The 18,486-nt window shown below is 38.8% G+C and overlaps 1 protein-coding gene across 1 annotated transcript in view; it reads left to right on the top strand.

Annotated features, from left to right (window-relative positions):
• Window positions 1-9,948: 9,948 nt before the first annotated feature.
• The window catches only part of cacng7a (calcium channel, voltage-dependent, gamma subunit 7a), a 40,462-nt gene continuing 31,924 nt past the window's right edge, over window positions 9,949-18,486 (top strand). Inside the window, exon 1 of the mRNA XM_026156259.2 lies at window positions 9,949-10,224. The gene's annotated coding sequence lies outside the window, so the exon portion shown is untranslated. The remainder of the gene's footprint in view (window positions 10,225-18,486) is intronic.

Genomic DNA, 18,486 nt, shown 5'->3' with positions numbered 1-18,486 from the left:
GACTGACAGACACCCTCTACCCGACCTTCCGATCATGGGGCCACCACTCTACCTACTGGGCAGGGATAGCTCAGTAGGTAGAGTGGTGGCCCCATGATCGGAAGGTCGGGGGTTCGACTCCACTGAACGGCTGCCCTGAGGTACCCCTGAGCAAGGTACCGTCCCTACACACTGCTCCCCGGGCGCTGCACTGGCAGCTGCCCACTGGGTGAATGGGTTAAATGCAGAGGAACTATTTCCCTATGGGGACTAACACGCACACTTTACTTTTTTTTTCTAGTCTCTACTTTTGAGGTTTCAAACTTTCCTTTGTGATTCTTACACAATCGTAAATGTTGAGATACTGTGTAAAATGTAAATATAAGTAGGTAAACCATTTACCATCAGAGAGCCAATAACAGAGGGTGTGCCTGTTTTTTTAAAAACACATTTCAAATTTAACAATCTTATTTCTGGAAATTCTAACAATTTTCCACTTTGCCTCAGTCTGTTCTAAATAGTCTGAGACACCAGCATTTCTTCTTCTTGCCTTAGAAGAAGATTGAGCTTTTATCTGTGTACATTTGTAGATGGCATGGTGAACCATGTTCACAGACAGCAGATCATGGACATCCAGTACTGATTGTTGGCTTTCTCCTTTGTGCACAAAGATTTCTCCAGATTCCTGCAATCTTTTGATTATATCATGCAACCTAATGGCGTTGCGTTAAATGGCTTTTTGTTTTCATTTAACGCTTTGAAGAGGCAAAGCATGCAGAAGTTGCAATACCAGCAGGGGGCGATAATATATTTAAAGCCAAGAATTCGCTAGTGACCACGGAGGGTATGAAGTATATTCCAGGGTCCTTCTATGCCACAAACAATCAAGCTAGGTGGCTAATATGCATTTGTATATGAATGTGTTAATAATATCTCTTTAAACACTTTCTCATGATTAGTTTCATGTTGGTTTGAAATAAAATATCTCCCTGTACTGTTACTGCAACTTCTGCATGCATGTGCATTGCACACCTTGGAGGGGCAAATCATGAACTGAACACGGAGGTCAGACGTGTCTATTACACGCTTTGCGGTGATACTGGGTTGCATTATGTGCTATACACAAGTTTTTGTAGACTGGTGAACCTCTGTCCGTCTTTACTTCTTAGAAATTCTGGCTCTCCAAGTTGTTCTTTTTATACTCATTCATGGTACTGCTTTTTTCCCAATTAGCCAAATTAGCTGTGAAATGTTCCTACAGTTATTTCTTTTTGGTCCCACTTACTTTGGCTGCCTTTTTTGCCCCTGTCCCAATTTTAAAGTGTTTGTGTTTTGTCCACTGTCCTGTGCTTTTTCCTTGTCTCTTTCTCTTCACTCCCAAACAATCCTGGCAGATGGCTGCCCTCCCCGAGTTTGTTTTGCCAGAGGTCTCCTTCCATTGAAAGGGAATTCTATCTCATCACCCTTGCCAAATGCTTGCTCATGGGGATCATCGGATAATGCGGGGTTCTCATTCTAATGTTGTTAAGCTTCCACATCACATGATGAAGCACCTTCAGCTCATTATTTCTTTAAACTGCCAATATATAAATAAAATGTAATTAAAGATTAATGAGTCGATTACATATGGGATGCAATATATGATTACTGTGGTTTTAGCCAACAGAATCAGAGAAGAGAGAAAACAGTAATAACAGATTTCAAAACGAATCAGGCAACAATCGAAAAATGAATTTTGCATTGCTGGAAGGTGTGACTAGCATACAGATCAATCTAATATATGTAATGAGCCTAACCTTGAAACTTGCTGTCCAACCAGTCAATTTTCCAAACAGCTGTCCCTTTAAATATTTGATTAGTGAGTGCAAGTTAATTCATTTTTTTTACTCTTTAATGAGATGGTAAATAAAGCAGGAAACTATCTCACCAGGGCCGATCAGCTCATATTTATCTTCCAAATAAAAAAAGTGTTTTTTATTGCAGTTCTCAAATAAACATAAAATACCCTGCAATAAAAAGGAAAGTAAAGATGAGGGAGCTTATTGTCTTCCATTACAACACAAGTGTCTGCAGTCCATTGATGCAGAAATCCTGCATTCAGTGTTATAGCGCACATGTGTCGATCTATGTACAGCTGGCTATATATAGCTCTGCTTGTGTATTGAATTTCCTTGGGAGGGAGCTAAAAATAGAATTAATGGTGAGAAAGAGGGGGTGAGATGGACCCCAAAGGAATAAGGCAAACACAGATGGATAAAAGTAGGAGGGGAAAGAGGATCCATATGGATTCTGGCTAATGTACTCGCTATGCAGCCTCTCCTTCCCTGCCAAGTTTTACCGCTGGTGCATTTCTGTTTGAATTCAGTTAAATTACTAAAGATTTTCATTTCACATGACACCTTTTCTCGATGTTCTACCACAAATGGTTTGTATACTAGCCAAACAATTCTTGCAGTGGGAGTGCTATATGCCACAGTTAATAAACCTTTAAAAAAAATGGGGGCAGGGTTACATATGTGGATCACTGCCCACTTATCCCTTTAGCATCTTGGTGCCAAGGGAGTTTTCCTTCAGTTACTCCACAGTGGAGCTCTTAAAGGATGCCTCGGGCTGCAGTAGTAGATTTCCATGTCCACTGGGACATTTTTACAAGCTGTGTTAAGCAGAAGCTTGTGTGCAGTGCTGATCGAGCTGCCTGTGCTGCTGATGCACCGAAGCTTCCGTTCTGCCGGCCGAGGTAGTAAAAGCATCTGAACATCAGGCTGATTTGCATTCAGAACATGTGGTAGTCCTTGCCATAGCATAGCTTTCATATAAGGTGTTGTGTTTAGTGTTGGCTTTAAAGGATTTATATTGTTTGTTATAGATTATTTTTTAAGAAGCCGTGACTTTCTAAAACCATGGGCTACGATTTCATTGTAATCCTAGTGCTCAATTCTGCTTCATGACTCAGATCCAAGTTTTTTTGTGAAATAAATATGAAAACAAATGTTAGTTTTTACTGATGCTTTAAAGTGATGTGCACTAAGGACCACTTTTACCTATATCTGCAGAGGTCTCACAATAAAAATGATTGGGGCGGGCAAGTGATACCTTGCAAGAAATCGTGCCCATATCTGATTTAGCACTGCATATGGAAGTGACACAAATCAGAACTGAAAATATATGATTCCTTATGCTGTTAACACTATCATAGCAGACCTAGCAAACGCACTAGCAAATTGGCTCTGCAGAGAACAACATGATTTTGCAAAGTGTTTTTCTGTTCTTCACACAATTTGTGGAATCCTGAAACCCTGAAGCACTCACACTGTCATGGATAACATGGCTGAGGTGTTCAAACCTTGGGGATGATGATTTTTATACCCCGTCATATAAACACCTTTATCATTTTTCCAAATATGATAAAGGAAATTAAATGTGGAGATGTTGAACTTTTCTGGCGCAATAATGAATAAAAATGAGAAACTATATGCAACACATGACAAAAAGCTCTCTTGACCTCTTTGGGACTGGAGTATCAAAAAAAAAAAAACCACCAGGTAGACTCATCTTAAAATGTTTTATTTAAAATGTTTAATTTATCATGACAACAACAAGCAATAATTTAAACAAACTGCAGGCCCGAGGTCTCGATAAGTTTTATATATGTCTTGATTAAATGTTGCCAGTTTTTATCAGGAATTCTGAACTTCTGACTGCTTACAAATCATATCAATAATTAGATGAAACAATATATCTTTTTACATTTGGTAGGCAATCACTTATCATATATATACACTAACAGCTTTCTGTTGCTATTGGTTATTTTCTGTTCTGAGAGGTGTTCAGTTGCCTCGTTCATATAATATTTGAGATTTTAATGGGATTGGATCAATAATCATATTGATCGTAATTATCCACTTTAGGATTTTTTCTGAGCTGACAGCATCCTCGTCTGAACTCTGACTTTATATAAACACTCATGATCACCCTATATGTTAAAATAGACTTTTGTCCCTCAGATGGCAGATTGGTATTGACTCAGTGATATTTAGTGCTGCTTTCTTTACCTTTACAAAAGAAAGCATAATGACTGGTTATCATGAGACTACCAAACACAGGTAAAGGATAAGCTATAAAAGTCTTGAACACAACAGTTTACCTTTCACTTCATTTTCCAGATTTGCTGTTTGCTGAGCATCACAGTGAAACTGTGACACCGTCTGCACTCTGAAATTGTAAAACTGCAGCATAGCATGATGGCTGCATCTGTAGTTATTTTTTCCCTGTTCTGTGCAGCAGCGGAAGGCTGTTTGACTCGGGACCAGTTGGTCTGACTCGGGAATAACCAGTTAACTAGGCCATGCGCTCCCTCGCTATTACTATGTTTGTGATAATGAGTCATACATTACACCATAAATGGCATGAGGTTCCTTAACCCTCTGCTGTTCTTAATATCAAGAAACTGAGTTCACTTTATACTGTATTTATATGTAGCTGAATTGTCCCATAAATAAAATCAAAGTGCAGCATTTTGCAGGTAAAAAGAAAAGTACACAAATGAAAAAACCCAATCTGGTCCTTAGCAGGTGTCAAAATGAGGAAAATACATCCTCAGGTGAACTAAAAAAAGAAAGCATGACATGTTACTGTACACAGTGCATTCAGATCATAATTCTGATTGCAAAAGCTGCCAAGTAAGACAGACTAAAATACACGTAAAAATCCAAAAATGCAGAATCAGTGTGTGAAAAGCCAAGAACACCCTTACTGCTTCAATGGGAATTAAGAGGGCAAGTAGCAGCCAGATTAATCAGATGCAAATCGGCAAGTGTGAGCACCTCTATGAAAACAGAAGCTTTGAGTGTTTGCTTGTCTGAAGCATTCAGGTGTGTTTTAACACAATGGAAAGGAGGAAAGACATTGGCAATAATCTTTATGAAGCTGCCCATCAGTGTGGGATGGGTAAAGCCATCTCCAAACAATCTGAGCTCAATCATTACACAATGAGAAAGATTACAACTGCAAAACATCCAAGGTGGTTGTCAGCCTTCCCGGGAGTTGACATCCCAGCAAAGTCACCCCAAGGTCAGATTGTGCCATGCTCAGAGAAATTCCTAAGAGCTAAATCTCAGACTTTACAGGCCTCATTTAGAATATTAAATGTTAAAGTTCACAATAATAAAATTAGAAAACGACTGATCAAGTAGGGCTTATTTGGAAGGATTGCAAGGAAAAAGCCTCTTCTAAAAAGTATGTGGCCACAGTTTGCAAAGTTTCATCTTCTGGAATAATCGGTTCCTTTTCATATTGTTTTGCCTGGTTGCAGTAAAATGTGAAGTGCCGTCCCCCTTAACGTGTGTCAAATGTTGATTCGTTTTTTAACAGAGTCCCTGCTGCGCTTATCCTGTCACCCACTTACAATCATTCAGTTTTATAGTTTTAAACATATTTAATGAAGTAGAGTTTAATTCTTTTTAGGTGCTACTGTTACATGTTCAATTTTGTTTTGCATTAACATTAAACCCTTGAGAATTGACTGCATGCCTATGGCTCCATCCTACTGAAGTGGGTCACATATAGACTAATTTACTTTTTTTCTTCCCCTTCTCTCTTTTTTTAACACTAAATTTTATATTGAATGCTTAGTTTTAGCTTTAATAGTTTTTTAGTCATAGTATCATCGTCATATTGTCACTTCAAGGTGGGAGTGATCCATTTTTGGCTGAACTCTTTTTCATGGTTTTATGTAATTTAGTGTTGTAAATTTGTTTGTGTATTGTGAATGTAAAAACCCAACGAGTTAAACTTTAGCCTGTGTTAGACTAAAAACTCAATAGGCATTCCACATCTAACTTTCTCAACTCAATCAACAAAGTACTTTTGGTCAAGCCAGGTAAACTGCAGTGTCGACAGCATAGTCGTGAATACAATATTGTGTTTTCTAAAAAGAAAATTAGGCATGGCTTGTAATACGAAGAAAGCAAGCTGTGAAATAAGATTTTAGTTTGTTTTTACCCTATTGAAAAACACCAACAAATTATTAATAAAAATAAACAAACAATAATAAACAAACAAGCAAAAATAGAAACTGAAACCACTTTCCCCTGAGCTTTCACAGCTTGTCAGCCCAGGATAAGAAGTTTTGAGTTTTCCCCTGAGAATGGGACTAATGGAAGCAGACTGCTTTTCCTGTAAAGCTTGGATATTTACAGGAGATCCGTCTGAGGTGGGAATAATCCATTTTTGGCTAAACTCAGGGGGTTTTGTCTTCTTTTTGGAGTGAGTAATGTGAAATGTGTGTGTGTGTGTAGGGTGTTGGCTGTAAAAAGTCAGTGTGCAGTGAATAACGTTATTACCTTTGTCTTTGTAACCTACAGTAACCACACAGAGCATGGCAGAGCTGATCAAGCTCTTGTTTCACTTGAAACTGTGATGATAAATATAAATAAATAAATATATTCAGGCATACACATTTATAACAATTAGTTTTTCTCATGGTATTTGCCACTCCAGCTGGGCGTCATCAAAGAAGTCCCCATGTGCATCTAAGCTGCATTAATCTCACGGGAATTATTATTTGATCATCAAAGTAAAAGCTGTGCTGCAAACATGTATGATCAGCAAATGTGTATGATGTAAAGCTCTCCCTCTGCCCCACTGTCAACTATCAATCTCAAGGCTCAACCTTGCAACTCGAATAAAAAAATATAGAAAAATAAAAAGATAATCTTGGTTCTTTGTGTTGTGTTTTTGTTTGTTTGTTTATTTATTTGTTTATTTCTTGGTTTCACGTTTTCAGTTGAATGTGGATACATTGATATCATATTGTAAAAAAAAAAAAGATAAAAATTGTGACTTTTTAGCCTTCATTACATTGAGATGGTCAACAAATGTTTCCCCTGAGAAAAACAGCAAATCTTACTGAGCATCATTAGTTTAGAATACTTTGACTACTGTGACAGTAGGTGAAGGTTTTGTTGTTATGCTCAGTTTACAGAATATGCATACATATCTTGGGGTACAAAGAGTGACCATCTCTGTGCGAGTGGTTCATGTTTGCAGGTGGGATGAATTCCTACACATGTATTCATGTACTTACACACATGCAGACACACAGACTTACACACACACACAGGATGAGTCATAGATCAGCACAGTCTACTGTATCAGTCTGTAGATCGCCAGGGGCTGACAGGATCACTCATCCATGAAACAGGCTATGGAGGCATAACGTGCACATACACCAACGCACAATATCACATGTAAGTTCACAGGTAGACACATGCACACTATTAGTTTTGTGACAGCGTCTTTCTCTTTGTCTCTCTAAACATTACACTGAAAGCACGCTTACAATATTAAACCAATCTGACAACATTTTTGATGATTTTTAGCAGTTTAAATCTATCAACACAGAGAATGTTAGACCTACATTCTCATCCTGTAATCCTGTGCTTTGTGTATCCTTTGATCCAAACCAACCCTTGTTTAATACAAAACAACATCTGCTATGAAATATTAGTAGTTTATACTTCTTTTATGATGCCCAGCTGTACCATCTCAACTACTCATTTAGGCCCTAATCGCATAGGCCAAATCACAAGGCTATTCTAAGACCAGTTGTGAGTGGTTGTTGTAGGTTGGTTGCTGTTGTTATGTGAAATTAGTCACAGAGATATACACAGTGTTGTAATTTGACCCTCTTTTTGCTTTGGTTGGTAGCACATTGTTGCAGTGGCACGTAGTTTGTATGGATGATAACACCTCATCTGCAAACACTTGCCAACTACTCACTAAGTGGTAATGAAAATGAAGCACAGGAAAGGGAGAGTTTGTTCATAAGTACTTTTTCACAGTTGAAACTAATACCTTTGAAAAACCACAACTTTTACTTTGAAATGAAACATTCTCACTTCCCAGTTTGTGCTGCACTTCTCGCAGTGTCACAGCTGCTCTGTTTTGTTATCGAGTGTTTGCAGACAAGTCTTCCATGCAAAGTGCAGGTGACTGTGGCAATCTGCTAGCAACCAAAGCAATCAAAAGGAGCTTCTCATTGCAACATCCTCGGGACTAATTTCATGTAGCAACAGCAACCAATCTACAGCAACCACTCACAACCAGTGAGGGAATACTCATTTTTCCCTAGCAACCTGTGGTTGCCAGGTGGTCACAACCAAAATAATTACCTTCTTTGTGGCATAGCTCACCAAGTGACAGTCAGCGATTTCCCAAACTGATTGGAAATAGACATTTTTCCCTTGACTGGTTGCAGGGACGTCACTGACTGGTCTCTAAGCCTTAGCCAGACATGCGCTGTCAGGAATCCGTCTTTTTTGTCTCTTGCAGTTTGATGAAATCATTTTAATGGAGATTTTAAAAGGAAATAATGAAAATGGATACTGTTGAGCCTTTAAATCAAAGGTCTTCTTAATATTCTGTTTAGGCTTTAACATTGCTCAAAGTAATACCAGACGATTTTGCAATTAGTGCGCTTGTAATTAACCCAGCTTTATTACCACTCTCTCCCTCCCTTTTATCCTCATCAGTCATTTTCTCGTCCTTTAGAGCACAGCAGGCAGTGCAGCAGTTATTTAGATGGTGTTTGAAAAATACCTTTTTGGAAGTGTGAAATCTAAGAGAATTTTAATTCCTTTAAATATTTGATGATGCAGTTATTATTGATTATACTGCGATTATTAATGAAATTCTCTAATGTAACCAAGCAACAACCTTTGGGGCTGAAAAATGAACCAAAAGCAGACGTGTCAAAAATTGCATTTCCTTGAATGGCCATTTGAGGGTGACAACAAAAGCGAGTCAGTGCCCATAGACGTGCATGTTAAAATCCCAAACTTCAGAGCAGAAATAAACATGGGGCAGCTTCAAGTCGGGTTTGAAAAACTGTTTTGGTCTCTTTAGCTTTTTCCCTCCTTTCTGACAATTGTATGCTGAGAAATTTCTTTAATGATTCACCCATTTAGATTATATTGGAGTTTAAACCTTTTCATTGTCAGGTATAACACCACTTTGACAGCTGGGTGGTGACACGATCAAATGTAGTCACTTCCTCCCTTTAGTTCAAGTGTTCAAGTGACTGAATTGAAAATCTTGACATTTAATTGCATTTTTAAATGTCGTTATCTGACAACTAATTTTGCCTTACTGTGAGATTAATTGCATTTACAGACCATCTATTCAATCTGTTATTGACTTTCACTACTATACCGATGACACTGTGCAGTTGTTGAAGCAAATTATTTTATTTGCATATTGCTTAGGACTAATAGCATGTACCTGCACATGTTAGATGGATTTTGCTAGCTGGCAACATAGGGCTTTACCCTCTCAAATATGGCCAATTAAGGGGCTAAGCTACATGGGCATTTTGAGATGTTTTGGTGCTTCATTAATTACACAATGCAAAACTGGCTGCGCTTATGAGTCATGATACAAGTGTGCTGCCAAATGATGATCTGATGCTGATTGTTTTTGTTTGTTTGTCTGTTTGTATAAAACTATCTTGTAATAGCAGCCAGCAGGCATCGGGGAATACTGGCCCCAATATTCAGGCATTTATTTCAATGTAAGTGTTCCTACTTTCATGGTTCAGCTAACTTGATGTTTTCCAAGATAATGACCTTTTTGATTTTTACTAAACTAAAACTATTCCTGAAGAGAACCATGTAGGTTCCATGTGGCATTAATCACTCATTTTCATTTGTTATTATGCAGACAAGATTAATGCAGGCCCACAGTATGTTTGGCTGTTTTGTTCATGGCCATTAATTGTTGGTGTATGTTTGAATTTCTGTTTTCAGTGTACATAATGTGTCCTCAATCCCAGCCCGCGCGCTCCTGGGCCATGCTGCCTTTTGTGCGTGTTCGCGTGAGCCTCATTCTCCCTCCAGCCTACATCACTGTAACCCCACCAACACCAACACCCTTCACACACACACACACACACCAGTCCCACCTCCCTATACCCGAACTACAGTGAAGCCAATTCAAGCGATTCTCCGCAGTGCTGAAGAGCAGAGTGAAGTAAAGACGGAGAAGAAGGGGGAGGAGTGAGAGAGGGGGCAGCACAGAGAGGAGAAGTGGGGAGATTCGGGGAAACACGGGATAGAGAGGCAGAGCGTGTGCGTACCGAGAGCAGTGAAGAGAGAGACCGAGATAAGGGGGAACCTGCCAGTTTGGTACCCAGGCTTCCCAGTGCGCACAGATCTCGGCTGCACCGTCCGACCAGCTCATCTCTGCAGGGTGAGTAGCTTCAGCTTCTGCTGTCTTTTCAAACCGCGCCTTCATTTTATTCATGTATCTCTCATTTCTTTCACGCCACTCAAACCACCTCATTTTCGCATCTGTTTTAAAGCCGCTCACACTTTTTGGGCTCGCCTCAGCGACCCCCGTGTCTTTGGATGCGCTCGTCAGGACTTTAGTTTCGGCTACATGGATGACAGATCATGCTCATGCCCATGACTGTCTTGGTGAAACATTTTTATTCCGCTAAAAAAAGCCAAGGATGTTGTATAAGAGAGTGATCTTTGTGCTCACCTCAGGTTGAGGAGGGAAGATGTGTTCTGTTGACAGCTGCTGATGAGCGTGTTTGCACGGCTGATTCCTCGCCAGTTAGTGCAGGAATGTTACTGTACCGTGATTACCGTGGTGCACTTGGAAGGAGCGCGCTGTAAAATTGTACAGTCTGAATACAGTCTGGTGAAAAGCACAGTAAAGCCGCTTGGCTTCGGCGCGTGGAGGAGAGAAAAAAGGGGAGGCGGGGAAGCAAAGTGTGTGAGGTAGATGCGATCGTGTGACTGTATGTGTGCGTGTGTCAGAGAGGGAGGGGATGTGTGCACACATTTGTGTGTTTATGTGTATGTGCTCTAAAGAACTCTTGGCTGCTTCTTGGGGAACCCATCCTGTGATACTGTTCCAGCAGACTGCAGCACTTCTTATTGGGTCTCGCTCTCTCTCCTGACTTACCTGTGGATAACGTGCGTGCGCATGCCGTTGTGAAGGAAAAAGGTAAAAATGTAGAGAAAATGTTATTTGAAGTCTGCATTTTGTCTTTTACGGTTAAGCTTCTTTGCAAATATGTCCGTTTTAATGATGAGTTTTAATTTGACACGGTATCAGAATATTTTACAAACGTAAAACGGCAAATTTGTAGAAATAAGTTCATGTTAATCTCTACAACATGAATTATTCATCTTATTGATGGTTTGGCAAAGAGTTTGTATTAGCTCTTGCAGTGTGTAGGATGCGAAGTAGCGATGGAAAATTCCATGGCTACAATTTGCAAGCGCTCAAGGCACGAAACATTTAGGATGGTGATTTTTTGGTGTTTTCAGTTACTCATTAGGTCCCACTGATAGATAGAGTTAGCAATGTGGGTGGTTCTAATGGAAACTCAAATTGGCATTAAATTGGGTGTAATTTTGGTTGATAAGCCGTAAGAGAAGTGGTCGATTTTAATTAAAACTGAGGTGACAACGTGAACTCTACAACCTGAAATCTGCATCACTCAGAATTCCAGAAAATTAATATTTCCGTGTGAGAGACATATTTTCTCTGCAGGCTGAGAGAAAGCGCAGCCAGAATTTGTGGTTTCTCCCTTAGAAGGCACAAATCAGAAAGGCTTTAATTTCTAACAGGAGGCTCTAATGGAACCAAGTTTGTCTCAGCATGTCCATCCAGCCCCAAGAACTCACTTCATGTTAGTATAATAAAAAAATAATCCGTGTAAGACTTATCACAACAGTGATAGAAAGTCCTTTTCAAAAAACAAAAAGCTAATAAAAAAACTAAATGACAAACTTTCAAGTTCCATGGATAAATTATGAATTCAGTTGTTCTATAATATTAAAATGGATCTATGTAGGGCTCAAGTGCAACACTGAGAATAAAATATCTGAAAATAGGTAAACACACTTTTAGATAGAAAGATAAGAAAATTCATTCTAAAGCTGCCTGACATAAATACCAGCCTTCTCTGAGTTAGCATGTCCCTGCAGGTGTCACAGAGAGAAATAAAACAGTTTCTAAGTTAGCAACATTGTACTAGTTTAGGAGGCTGTCACAAATTTGTTTCACCAGTTCAGTATCTGACCAATTATGGAGTACGGTCACAACCACCCCCACCCTTCTGTACCTCATGTATGCTTTGGAATAGTGGACGAAGAAAATTTCTGGCACAACTTCCAAAGTACATTTCCTACTCCATATAAGAGATTGAAGTTCCAGGAACACTTGTGGATGTAATGAAATTCCCTTCTGACATATAGCCTAGAAGAATGTTTTCCTCATCTGAAGTTAAACACGGGCCAGGCTGTACTTTCATCCTGTACTATTTTGTCCAAGAAGATGGTGCAGTTGGATAAATGTCATCTTTATGTTGTGTGTCTTTTACTTCACAAGTCAGAACTGGGAATGACGTCATTCCCATGTTCACTGTACTGCAGTAGTATTAGCCAGAGAAGCAAGGAAACACATGTTATATGCTCCCTAGTAGATAGAACCATTCATACAACACTAACAATACAACACAATACCTGTCTTTTTGTTATTGTTTCCACAGTTTAAAACACCACTGATGCACATTCACAGATAGAGCATGGTCAGTGGTCTGTGTGCAGTGAATCACAAGCACACAAACACAGTAGTACAGATCACAAATGTTACAGTTTTACTACCATTTGCGTCCACTGCTGCCATCGTGGATGACAAAGTTGGGATTGGTGGGGCTTTGCTGATTTTCCAAGTGAGAAGTTCGACTTTAGGTGCAACTTCCCACTTCAGTCTGAACACAGCAATTTTTAACCTTGCAGAAGAACACATTTTCATATACAAAGCCTTTTATAGAACTGGGACTATCACTAGAAAGAAACAATTAAAAAGATGTTGGCCCATGTGAGGGAAAAGTTTATCTAAAAATGTTAAGGGGTAAAAAAAAATGTTTATTTTTTTTAAAGTATGCGTTCAACAAAAATCTGAAACAGAAACACAAAAACATCAACAGTGCTGCATAATAATGATGGTTTCTGTGCGCGCCTCACTGTCACATTGTTATAAAGTATACACAAAACAAGGTTAGCCCTAATGGTTAGCATTATTTTGTTCTGTTCACTACATTCAGGTAGCAGGTGGTATCTGGAAAACACATTTAAAACAACAATTAAGTTGATTACATAAATGGAGATCAAAGGCCATAAAATATGTTTAAAATGTTCACATCATCTAAAAGTAGTTGGTGTCATTCCCCAAGAATCAAATATCAAATGGTTCCTAGATTACTGTAACAAACCACCGAGCAAGCTAGCAAGGAGAAACACAGCTGCCAGTTCTCCCGATTCAAACCAAACCTGGTCCTGTACAGCAGACAAGGTGGTCAGGTATAACAGACAACTGTTAACTTCTCTACACATGTTTATAGACCTGTGGTTGTATGAGACATGAGGTATCATTATCTTCAGTAGGCGTGCTGTTCTCTGAGGTGAGGCGAAATGAATCATACTCTAACTTCAGTTGTTTAAACAGCTGATTGATGGTATGAGTCACTGACAATGGCAGGGTCAGTGCTTCATCTTCCACTGGGGTTACTCAAGGTACTGTAAAGTGCTTCACACAGCACTGCTGTCATTGAAAAGCCCACAACTTAAACTACAAGATGAAGTTTATATTGCACCTGCAATGTTAGTAAAATTAAATTAGAATGATGTAATTGCAAACCAGTGTGGTTACTGCTGCTACTTAAATGAAAAGTCCATTTTAATCTAAGGAGTAGACAGTGACTGTAGTTGGGTATTAACCGGTTATAATGTTAATAATGACATAACACTTTTATCTTATTAATATGAAATTGTTAAATGTTCTTTCAAGATCGACAATAACAAAACTTAGTTAAAAAAATATTGTAACACAGGGCTTAAAATAGGATTGAAAGCTACACAATAAAACCAACATCATATGACATGAGAATATACTTCTGAATTCTTTAAGATGACTATAGAAGCGCTACAACAACTAAAACAGGACAGATAGAAAGCTGCCTCATAATTGATGATTTTCTGAGGCGATATTTTGCAGTATCCAGCACCAAGAGTGAGTCATTGAACTCTTGGAATCGTACAGTAACAGCAAACTGATATGAAATTGAGTTGATCCTTGAAGGCACTGCTCTGTCTGCAAATTTAAGAAAATTTGTCTTTTTGCAACTAGGCTGCGCTGATAGTTACTAATGGATGAAGAAGAAATTAATGAATTAAGAATGAAAAAAAAAAGAAATTATGCTACGTTTTAGGAAGGTGGTGTGAGGTGGTTGGTTTGGTGTCAGACATTGGAGAACCCACCTCTTACCATTTTCAATCATTTGTCTGTTGTTTCTTAACTACAAATTTAAACTTAAACAAGAGTCAGCATGTCAGTTTGTAAAGACTGTGAAAAACATTTCCAGTGTGAACATGCGATAACAAAACGGAAACATGCAGCGGAAGTAGATCGCCCATTTTGCTGTTAGTTTGAAGGAGTGGCTGAAATTAGGTTAAAGATATACCAGAGGTGGGACAAAAAGCAAAAGTGTTTCCAAACCCTTTAGCATGTGTATATATAAAAGGAAGAAGGCTAGCATTACCATGACATTATACGAATTAACACAGTTGTGCTTGTGATAGCTGTGCTGCTAACATTAGCACTACCATCAGTGACAAATATGGACACTTCTTTCAAACTAACCCAGTTTCAGCGCACGTGTAGATGAAGGATATCAACTCACACAGTGCCGTGTTTCTGTTCCAGCTGAGCACTTAAATATTAAACCACCAGGCCCTTAAGCTGCAGCACAGTATTGTACTGAGATACAAGATTTACTTATATAATGATTCGATGTGGCATCTCTAATCTGAGGGAAGCAAGCCAAAATAAAAGCCCCATCCCATCAAAAAGGCCACTAGCAAAACAAAGGCTCAGGGAAAGTAATATGGACCTGTATAATACTCAGTAGCCTCCTTCAGGGTGTCTTTTTGATTTCTCTCTAACTGCTTCAGGATCTTGTCCTCTATTCTCTGGTAATCCTGCAAATGTCCATAAGGGATCACTTCCATAATATTATTAATACATAATATTGTAGGAAACAAGAAGTACACAAGAATGCTTGGTAGAAAAGCTCACACCCTCCACATCTTATTATACTTATAGCCAAGCATTCTGAGTGGGTGAGCTTATGGGATTGGCAATAGCAGTCCCAATCGCCTATAATTCTATAGTTCTAAATGCATGAGATGAAGGGCTTTCCAGTGTTTTAAATCTGACTAAACCAAGACTAGCTATAAATTGCTAGCTTTGCACCCATCAGCAGTGTTGCATTTTCAGTGTTTGAATCATGCAAGGTCAGTTCGTCTTCAGGCCAGTCACAGCTCAGTGTGAGCTCAAACCCAAATTATACGAAATTCACACTGAAGGTGAATGAAACTGTGTGTGACTGGACATGGAGAGATTCTTTTCAGGGTTTTGTGAATGCTGCTCTGCACAGACATGCACTGCAGGATGTGTCACACTTAACGCTGTCTGCCTGCCAGCCCTGGTGCATGCATGTGTGTGACATAGTATTTGTGTATGCGTCCGTGTGCATGCGCATGTGTGTGTGTGTGGACTTTCCTCAGTTTTTGGGCCAAGGTCTTTCCCTCTAAGCTCTCATTCATTTTTCTTCTTCCTCCTCTTTTATTATTTCACTGCATGTCTGCTTTTCCCTACCTGTCTTTAGCACAGTAGCAGGCAGTCTCTCATAGGCTCCTTCTACTGTGTGTGTGTTTACCTGCTGCATGAGCTAATTATCTTTATCAGTCCAGAAGTCATTCTACGACCTATAGGATGACATTTGTTTCCCAAAGCTTTCTTTTTACAAGTACCGCTTTCTTTCTCAGCTAAATTCCATGAAAAGTCTTAAAGGATTGTGATGCTATTTTTCTACGTTGTTTTCCTCCTTTACCCTCCTTCCACATTCCCTCTCCTTTTTTCTCCCTTTCTTTTTCCCACTCTTTCCTGATGTAACTGCTTTCAGAATTAATTTCCTCCTTTTCACCCTGATCTTCTTCTCCATAATCCTTTTGACCAGTTCTTCTGTGTCATAGTAGCACACAGTCCAACCTCTTCCTTTGCTTCTTTATTCCGTTTATAACTAAATCTGGAGTTCTTTCATGCAGTAGATGCATCTGACCTTCTAGCCCTTATATTTTCTTCTTCCTCTTCTTCCCTCTTTTCCCTCTCTTCCTCTTTATGAGGTCTTTCATTCTTTCTATCTTTAAATATCTGTCTCTTCCCCTGTCAGTTGGCATGAGGCTCTCAGTGCTGACAGAGAGACATATTGCCTTCTCAACAGAAAACAACCCTCCACCCCACCCCCAGCATTAGCTAACTAACCTGGGAACGCCATCTGCGGAGCCCTGCCCGGCACCATGGGACACGTGGACGTTTCGTGGTGCTCAGCAGTTGCTTTGCCTTGCTCCACACTGACCTATCGCTGCTGCAGAGTCTTTTATCTGTTTCTTGTTTAATTATTTGCCAGTTCCAGATTTTAGGGCCAATATTTCAGTCCTCTCAGGGTTTTCTGAACTAGAAGTTTCCTAGAAGTCATAGCAAATGACGGATACGTTAAATTTGATGTGGGTGAAAAAAAGCAGTCGTGATGTCCAGATTCAGTACTACATAACAGTGAGTCACCAAAAGATTATTATAAAACAAAACACTAATTTAATTAACTTGTTTAATTACTTATATAGTATTACAGTATAACTTTCATCTGAGGATGTGATGATCTACTTGATTGTTTTAAAGCTTTCTTTGCTCCATGCGCTTTTAAAGTCTAGTTTAAATTTCTGCTTCCAGCATTTATGATTTTATTTTGTAATCCTATCCTGTTTTACACTTTAGTAAGTTCTGCTGTATTTGGTTTTCCATCCGTATTCAGGCACCAGAGCTCAGTCAGCTCAGGAATCTTCTATCGTTTATCCACTTTTTTCCTTTTGTCCCCTACATGATTTTTTGTTAACACTGAATTGAGATTTGGGTAGTCAGGTCTTCCCAACAGCCGGAGGGAAACAGATTGCAGTGTGAAAAACTTCCAACAGAGTAAAAAAAATCCAGAATGAAGCATTTATAAACTTGTGAACTGAAACAGTGAGCATTTTATGAGAACAAATGGTGACAGTGGCAACAAGATATGAGGTGCTATCAACAGGAAAAACAGGAAAACTGCGGCATCCCGACACGCAGCGTGGATACATGTGCAGCGAGAGTTTTGTCACTAACATTTGAAACATTTAAATGTCAGTTTTAATGCTATATTGCTGTAAACTAAACTAAATTATTTTGACACAGTTTAAACTACATGAAAGGGGCTTAGCCAAAAACTGCAGCATTATAACACCAATAACATTAAAGTTCACTATAAAATGGATTATTTCAATTATGTTGTGGACTTTTTTAGCAAGTAGCATTTTCTCTTCTTTTTCTTCACCTTTGTTCTACCACTTGAAAGCTGGAACAAATTATGACCTATGAGCCTGTCATCCTACATCCAGATCTTCTCCTCACTGATATGTTGCATCTTGGTAAATTTAAATCCCTTATTTGCCTTTTTTTTATTAACAGCTGCAATGCCATTCTCCTGATTTGACCACGAAAATCATTTTAGCATAAGCTGCTATGAAAATGAAAGTTAAATAAACCCCCTGAACATTTGCTTTCAAATTGTAAAGAATCCCTTTCTCAGTGAAACCCAGTGTCTTTACAGTTGAGATTAATCCCTAATTATCTTCAAAATTAAATGTTTTTATCAAATTCAGCTCAGTCCAGCTTGTCATTGTGTCACACAGTACTACAATCATAACTTTGTTCATTTAGTAATAAGCACAATTACCAACACAAATGCAACATCATAATCACCTTAAAGAGGTTTTATAGTAGATAAAAACCATCTCTTGACTGTACTGTACAATGGTCTTCTTATTAAGTAAATGGCCTATTTCCAGAAATTAATTCAAATATTCAAAGCTCCTGATTAAGAGGAACTTATTATCACTCATACACTGACAACCCTGTTTTAATGCCTTAATTAGTAAGGGACACTAATTCATTAAGATGGACTTCATTGGGGATACTTCTGAGCCTCCAATAAAATTGGAATTAGTAATAAATTCAAATTAATATATTAATTGTCATAAGGAATATCGGAGACATTTGCTTGGTAACGAAGACGATTTCACATTTTGGGATGTGCATATTTAACATTTTGTACTGAAGGACCACAGGTGATGGGCTAACAATGTTTCAGGTTTATGACTGTGATAATTCACTGTACCTAAGTTATAGAACAGGAGTCCCCAATCCTAGGTTTTAGATCTCACCCTGGGTCAACACACCTGAATCAAATGATTGGTTCATTACCAGGCCTCTGGAGAACTTCAAGACACGTTGAGAAGGTAATGTATCCATTTAAATCAGCTGTGATGGATCAAGGACACATCTAAA

Source organism: Astatotilapia calliptera, chromosome 22, assembly GCF_964374335.1.
Source record: "Astatotilapia calliptera chromosome 22, fAstCal68.1, whole genome shotgun sequence".
Lineage (NCBI taxonomy): Eukaryota > Metazoa > Chordata > Actinopteri > Cichliformes > Cichlidae > Astatotilapia > Astatotilapia calliptera.
This window is presented reverse-complemented; position numbering and strand designations above follow the sequence as displayed.